Here is an 8,587-nt window from a genome sequence, read left to right as displayed (position 1 = left end):
CATATATACGTGTTAGCATACGGTATTTGTTTTTCTCTTTCTGACTTACTTCACTCTGTATCCCAGTCTTTTCTTGAGATGAACAATTTTCCCTATCTCCAGATCCTCTGGTGCCCCAGGAAGACAGAGAACCTGCAGTTCTTTGATAGCCCAGATCAGCTGGTGTCCTGGGACCCCCTTTCATGGCAACTTTTCTCAGCGGCAGGTCAGCCCACTTTTCACCATGCCCTCTTGAGAAGGAGCGAAATTTGGTGGCCGTGCATAGGGGAGAAAGAACAGGGAAAACAAAATATTAAAATCAAGAGTTCCCAGCCTCAGGCTGACCGCGTGGTGACAGGAAGTGGCCTGAGCGCCCGGGGCAGTGCTGTGTGGGGCGGCCCCCCTCCGTCTATCACGTCACCAAATTTCAGAAGGGGAAGAACGACTTAATGGTGCACTGATGAGCTGATCAATATTCTCAACTTACCTCTTTTAGCTCCAGGGCCCAAATTGAAAACGGGACTGCGAGAATCTCCCAGGGCTGCCTTGGGGCACATCCTTGTCCCTGAGGAGCAGCGGCTTCTTGACAAGGAGGTTTGGGGCACCCGCCCAGGCGCTCGCACTGCTTGGGCGCTTACAGACCTGTCCACAGCTCCTTCAGGCGCCACAGGCATTGGGCCTGGTTAGAATTTTACCCCTCGTGGACACCCCCAAACCTCTACCCTGCATTAGGCCCAATCCTGTTGTTTCCAGAATCACTGTGGTCAGTAATACAACTTCCCAGCAAGAATATGGGAGATTTGAACACGAATGGATGGGAATTAAAAGGGTAAATGACCAGTGGTTAGGACTCCTTCCACAGCAGGGAGCCTGTGTTCGATCCCTGGTTGGGGAACTCAGATCGCACAAGTCCATGCAGCAAAAACAAAACCAAACAAGCAAAAACGGTAAATGACAAACATAGCAATAGCTATCACAGAAATAGCCTTACTGTAGGTGTTCTACATTAAGCCCCTTAAGTCTCAGTGTCATGAGATGAGTACTGTGACTACCCCCATTTTACAGATCATTTAGGGAAGCTCTGCAAGTAGAGATTCCTTTAATGAGTCTACATTTAATGCTTGATGGAAATTTCTTCCTGATCCTAGAGGTTTCTATGAAATAAATTGGGGTTAATACGGGAGAGTGGAAACAGACCTGGGGGTTTGAAACTGGACCCCCAGCCCTAATTCTCCACTAGCCGATGTGAGACCTTGGCTCGTCTGGGCCTCAGTTTCTCATCTTTAAAGATAGAAATGTTAGGCACTAACCCCTAAGGACTCTTGTGGTTCTGACAGCGTAGGACCCTTCTTACAGCATCCTCTATATTGTCTACATCAAATTCCAGTGCCCTGTCCAAACACTGAGTCCCTCACCACTGATGAATCACATGGGTCCACTTTCCAGGACTTTAACCTGAGCATGGCGCTGGAGAGGGAGAGCCCGACTTCATTTGCAACAGCTGTGCTGGGCTCATCGACCACAGGGCCGCTGTGACACCTCACCATCAGTCTCATTCTGGACTGCTCTACGCAAAGCTGGCCTGGTTAACCCCACCCTGAATGGGGGGCATGAATTCCAATAGTAATGAACTCTCCTTCATAATCCAGATTGCTTCCTAAGGGTAATTTGATTCGGGAAATCTGATTCGCAACTGCTATTGACCATCTAGGCCATTCATTCATTCTTCTTTTCATTGATTCAACAGTTTTTTCAACATTATTATGTATCAGGCACTATACAGGGCTCCAGGGATACTGAGGGAAGAGGACAAAGTTTCAGCCCTCACAGTGCTGGAATTCTACTCAGGAAAGAGGCAATAACCAAATAAGCATGTAGCACCATTTCAGGTAGTGATAAGTGCTATGCTGAAAAAATAAAGCAGGGTAAGGTATGAAGGATAAAGAACGATGGATATTTTGACTCTTTGGGGGGACTTCTTCAGGTTTGGAGAGGGGATTCGGGGAAGACTTCTCTACAGAGGTAACATTTAAGCAGAGACTTGAATGAAGAGAGAGACCTAACCAGGTGAAGGTTTCAGGAAGAAGGAACAAATAAGGTATGATGGCCCTGAGCTGGGAACAAGGACGGCAAACCTGAGGAACCAGAGGCTAATATGTGTGCCTCTGGGTAGTGACCATCCCTCTGGGGATGTGGGGGGTGCCTGCCTTCCTAATCGGACTGGTCAGAGGTTGCAAATTACAAGTATGAGCTGCAGGGAAGGAATCTCATACAGTGTGGCTTTAAAAAGACAGGCTTACCCCTAACATTTGCAGGATCTGGAGCAAGAGCCCAAATAGGGGACCAAATACTAGATGTCTAAGTATTTAAGAATTATCAATCAAGCTAACAAACTGTTACGTGAAATATGTTCTATCTTCTTATCTTGACAAATATATCTTCATAACAACCTATGAGTTCAAGTTCAAATTTGTAATTTTTGGAGTCCTAGCCCCCAAGCTCTGGGCTTGCCCTGTCCTCCCTTCCTACTCACCAGCTGCATCCAGTGCAGGAAGGGGCCTCCCACATGCACAAGTGGTCACCCTCGCCCCATTGTCCAAGCTCCGGCAGCATCCCACCACAAACAGCCGCCCCTCAGGCCCAGGGGTGAGCATACTGCAGATGGACTGGCATAGGAAGAGGCCCACACAAGACCTGGAATCAGGAGCAGGGCTGTTGGGCAAGGAATTCTTTAGCTCCAGGCGGTCTAGAGGGAGTAGAGCAGGCTCTGCATGGGCTGAGGCTGGAGAGGGTCCAAGGGGGCCATTTAAAGCCAAGGTCCAAGGCAGGGGACATCTTCTTGGCTGGGTATAAGGGTGATACTGTAGGTAGTTCCTGAATGATTATTGTTTTTTTTTAAAAAAGGCATCCCTCATGCAGAATCAAACTGGGAACCAGGGAATGAGGGATGTGGTCAAGGTGTCAGAGAAGGCTAAACTTTTGGGACAAGAGTGAGGAAGAGTTGATAGATATCTTGGACTTTTTAACCTGAGAAGTTTACAAGTTTCTTATATTCTCTGTGTTTATTTCTTCTTTGTTCTCTTGACACCTATAGTAAACTCTTTGAAAGTTCTATTCAGTCTTGGTTAAGGGAACCCAGGGAAAGGTTTCCATCTTTGCTTGAGCCAGAATATTTAAGGGAGCAGCACCACCTGGGGGGATGACAGGAACTCAAGTGGAAGACCCCAAAGAAGAAGGTGAAGCTTGTGTGTGTCCCCCAACCCCTCACCTCCACACACACTCCTGAAAATGTTCTTCCCAGTGCTTGGAGATGCTAAGAAAAGGGACCCTTTAGTGCAATGAGACTACTAGAGGCTCCCAGTGTCTGCTCTTCCTTTCTCTCTCTCAGTAACAGAACCCCAGTGTTACCTGGAACACGAGTGTCCAGTATAAAGACTGTTTCCCACCCTTCCCTGTAGCGAGGTCTGATCATTTGACGAAGTTCTAGTCAATGGGATTGAGTAGAAGTGATGTGCACAACTTGAACTTGTTCTTTTAAAGGAAAGAGGTTCCTCTCCTCTTCTTCCTTCTCCCTTCTTGCTGGCTGGAACGCGACATGGTGGTGGGCCATCTGAACAACATCGACAAGGGGACACCCTAGCAGTCAGAATAAGAAAGAAGGAACTGGGTCTCTGACACCATAGACCTACCAGGGGAGTCTTGGCTTTCTTACATCTGGACTATTAAATGAGAGAGAAATAAACTTCTATCTTATTTAAGCCACTGTTGGTTTTGCTGTTGTTGTTTGTCTCGTTTATTGTCGCTGAATCCTCATCCCAACAAAGATAGTACTTTTACCACCTTTGGGAGGAAACAAATTTCACAAGTTTAATTTCCCCTGTATAAAGTACTTCCTTTTATTTGTCTTGAAGACTGTGGGTTGTCTCCTAATTCATGTTTATTCTCTTGTAATTCTTCCTGAATTATATAGACTTTGATCACATCACCCCTCAGCACGTCTTTCTAATTGACCTTCTTTGAGTTTTAGTCTGACCTCGTGGAGAATGCCTCTGCATTTCCTAAAATTCGATGACTTCCATTTTATTATCTGCTTTCAGTAAAATGGTATCATGGGCTATTGTCTTTGGGCTGGGAATCTGGCCCAAGATCGACAAATGATTATTGAATTGAATTAAGTTGAATTGAACTTCAAAAAGCAATTTCTCTTTAAAGAAACAAAATGAATTAAGTTCAAGTTTCCAGACTGCATAGCCCAGGTTTTCATATGCTATCTCAAGTAGACAACATGAGGCTATGGAAGGAATTAGGACATGGAGAAAATTCCTTCACAGGAACACTCTTCATCTTCTGCTCCCATCCCACCTCCATTTCCTGGCTAATTCCTATATACCCTTCATGTTTCAGCTTAAATAGCACTTCCCAGACTCCTGGACCAGGTTGCTTTCCTCTGTGTTAGTATCTCATAGCCTCTGATACTTGCTCTTTATTATATAGATCATGTTTGTATTTATTCCTCTGCTGGCTATCATTTTTGGTCAACTGTAAAGGCATGACTACACCCATTGTGTCCATAGGTCCCAGCCCAGTGCTTGGCTCCCAGTCAGTGCTCAATAACAATTTGGGGGACTTCCCTGTTGGCGCAGTGGTTAAGAATCCGCCAGCCCATGCAGGGGACACGGGTTCGAGCCCTGGTCCAGGAAGATCCCGCATGCCGCAGAGGAACTAAGCCCATGCACCACAACTACTGAGCCTGCGCTCTAGAGCCCATGAGCCACAACTACTGAGCCCACATGCCACAACTACTGAGACTGCAAGCCACAACTACTGGAGCCTGTGCTCTGCAACAAGAGAAGCTACTGCAATGAGAAGCCCACGCACCGCAACGAAGAGCAGCACCCACTCGCCGCAGCTAGAGAAAGCCCACATGCAGCAACGAAGAACCAACAACAGCCAAAAATAAATTAATAAATTAATTTTAAAAAAATAAATAAATAACAATTTGGTAAGTGAATGACTGAATGAACAGCCAATGAATGAATAGATGAGCGATGAATAGCATTATCCTGACTCCTCTCTCATACCCCATATCTAGAAGCAAATCCTAGGCTCTTCCTAAGAAAAACGTTTAGATTCCAACCACTTACCACTTTCTCTACTGCTCTCATTCAGGTCCAAGCAACCATCATTTCTCCCTTGGATTATTGCATTAGGCTCCTAACTGGACTCTCTACTTCCACTTCCCTTCTCTCCCCCCCTTCAAAACACACACCAATCTTTCAGTACAAATTCAGAGGAAGTGTGAGGATGAGAGGCAGGTCATAAGTGAAGGCCATGTTGAAGACAGCAGTTATGTGCCTCCCAGAGCAGGAAACCCATAGAGCCACCTTCTTAATGTTTTAACTACTTCAGGTAAAGACTACAGTTCTCGGTCTCCATTGAGATAGATTTTGGTCAATGCATTGTACAAAGAAGTGATAGATACATTTTTGAGCCATACCCTTTGTAAGGGTATGAACCTTCCTCTTCATCTCCCTTTCCAGCTGCCTGAAATACAGAGGTGATGGCAGGAGCTGGAGCAGCCATCTTAGACCACAAGATGAGAGCCAAATGTTGAGGAAGACAGGACAGCAATAAAGAAGGCTGGGTTCTCAGTCTTTTGGAGCTGCTATATCAGCCTTGGAATGTGAGAGTTAGATAAAATTCCATCTTGTCTAAGCTACTGTAATTTGGGATGGCTGTTACAGCAGCCTAATATGTATCCTAACACATCTTCCTTTCCCTAATGCAGCTGCTTCATGAGAGTGGAAAAAAGATTATGTTAGGAAAGTGTATATGGAAAAGTCAATATCCCTTCTAATGGGTAACTTGGGACGTCTTGAAAATTAAGGGAGAGGTGGAGAATAAACCCTTGCTCTAAAGCAGCCAGATGAGAACTATCTTCTGCCCAGAAAAGACTCTCTGGTTCCATATGTTAGCATCTTGGGAAAGTGTGGGAGGGCGGAGAAGGCAGCTCTGTTGATTGGTTTCAGGCCCTAATGTGTAAAATGCTTTTGGGGAGTGAATAAGAGAATTAGCTTAAGCTCTGGATTCTGGGGCTTTAGTGGGCTTAAGACAGAGTTTTAATCACCCGTCACTCCCTGTGGTCCCAGTGTGTGAATTTTAATCACATTCACTTGCATCACCACCCAGGACAAGGTCTGTGTATTTATGACCCACCATTGTGTGAGGCTGCTGCCCTCCCCAGCCAGAGTGCCAGCTGCCCAGGACCTGCATCTGGGAAGGCAAGATGCTGCCCACAAGAGCTGCCCACCGACAAGGTAGTTTCCCTGACAATTCTCTACAACAGGAAAACATTGTGTATAAGTTTGGATTAATATCAACCTATACTTGAGTCAGATGGAAGATGTGAACTTGTTATAAATTTGTTAAACTGCACGCATCTGCTAACCAGCTGTTTTCTTGGAACTTACTGGTCTGGCAATTCATTTTTGATTCTTGACTCAGCTTCTCCCTAGGTTCAGATTTATTGATAGAACTCCTCTGGATACTTGTATTATTTCTTCTCCAAAAGTCTTAATCACAAATATTAAGGATTCACCTGCATACCACTCTTTCACAAACTGGGGCAAATGGGGGGCCTGAACCCCCCAAGTTGTTTGCAAATATATGCCTTTTAATGGGAGGAGGTGCATAGCTTTAATCAGATTCTCAAAGGGATCTGTGACCCAAGAAAAAAATTTTCTTTTAAATGCAAGAGTTACCATCAGAGCTAGTGAACTGATTAGGGAAGTAGTAATTTTGGACACCCCCAAATCCTCCTCTCTCAAGCTTCCCACTACCACCAGACAGATACGGAAGTCGTTTATCTAGGCAATTTGCCTTGCCTTGCATTCCTCTTTTAAAATGGGAACATTCTATAAAGGGTTTTACATTAACTCCTAACACCTAAGAAAGTTAATTTATCAAATTACTTTCTTCCTCAGGATCCCAGGTTCCTGGGTAGAAAAAGAATATTGATTGAGAAGGTGGGAGGGTCAGAGCACATTAAAACAAGCTTCTTCTCGTGTTTACCTCTGCTTCTCACGGGGTGTAAATGCCTGATGACCACAGTCCACCAGGGCTGAAAAACTCAGTGCAGGGAATGCTGGACTGTAAGCTCCACCAGGCCAAGGATGCATCTCTCTGTTCGCCTCTCACTCCCCAAGGCCCATCACCGTGCCTAGCTCATAGCAGGCGCTCAGCAAACACTGGTTAGATGAATAAGGAAAAGTGCTTCAGCTGCCTCATTAGTTGCTTTGTGTGGATAATGTGTTTCCTTGTCCAACTGAGAATGGTTCTAAATGATAAAACTGAATCAAGAAGGTTAACAATTTAATTAGAAATAAGTACTGAAGTATCACCTCATCTGGACATTGGAAACATGCATGTGTACACAGCTTGATATAAAGAAGGAATTCAGAGGCTGTCCTAAACCTAATAAACCAGAAAGGTCAGAGCTACCCATTTAAGAAATCTTTGCAATAACTTATTCAAATGCTTTTTTTTTTCTTCTATGAGGCGCTTAAAACAGAATTGGTGCCTTTTCAGTACTTTAATAAAACTTGGAAACAATATGGAGAGACTGAGAACCCCAAGGCCCTTCCTCGTCAGGACTCTAAAGTCAGTGAAGACGCAGCGTTTGCCGCGTGCAGACGCGCCCACGGTGATGCCCTCCTGCCCCCGGACAAAGTCACGTCCACCGGAGGAGCTTCTACCTGCGCCCACAGGTTCCCTGGACGGCCCCTCGGCCTCCACTGCAGCCAGGGGCTCCTCGCTCCGACAGGATCCTCCAGCGACCGTTGTCCTCGGAGCAGCCGGCCGCCCCCTCACCCCGCACGGCCGCCTCTGTCCGCCCCGGCCGGCCCGACGGCGCGGCGGGCCCGAGAGAGGAGGCCGCGCGGCCGGCGCTGCGCCCCCTGGGGGCCGGGCGGGACCGGCCCGGTGCCCCGCCGGGACTGCGGGACCGCGGGACGGAGGCCGGGCTTGGCGGCGGCCACCTCGGGCGAGCGGGCCGGGCCTGCAGAGGAGTTCGGCTATTTTGTAACTGCACCATCCACCCAAGCCTCATTACCACCTCTTAATGAGACCCCTTTACTCCGTGACGTGCAACCGCTCCATCTCATTAAGGAAATCGCTCTTCAATGCTGATTATTTTATTTGCAGCCATAATTATATTTCTTTCAGCTAAATCACGGTTTAATCGAGCCCACATGGAGGGCAGCAGCACTAATTACGGCGGGGGATGCAGCGGCGGCGGTGGCGGGCGCCGGCCGGCTTGGGGGAGCGGGTAGGGGGTGCCCGGGCGGCGGGCGCGGCCGGGGGTCTACGGGCGGGGAGGGGCGCGGGCGAGGGGCGGGGCCCCGGGCTCAAACACAACAACTTATTACTTCTAATTCCCCAACTGTCACCAAATCACCTGCACGAAACAAGAATCTAATTTGTTAAGCTGGCATGTCTGCAGATGGAAGATCGATCTTCTCTGTAGATTTCTCTAATTGAGTGAATATAGACGCCCGGAATTAGCCGCACTCGGGCCGCAGGGAGGGGGCAAGGGAAGGCGGGGGTAGAG

Source organism: Physeter macrocephalus, chromosome 8 (genome assembly GCF_002837175.3).
Source record: "Physeter macrocephalus isolate SW-GA chromosome 8, ASM283717v5, whole genome shotgun sequence".
Classification (NCBI taxonomy): domain Eukaryota; kingdom Metazoa; phylum Chordata; class Mammalia; order Artiodactyla; family Physeteridae; genus Physeter; species Physeter macrocephalus.
This window is presented reverse-complemented; position numbering follows the sequence as displayed.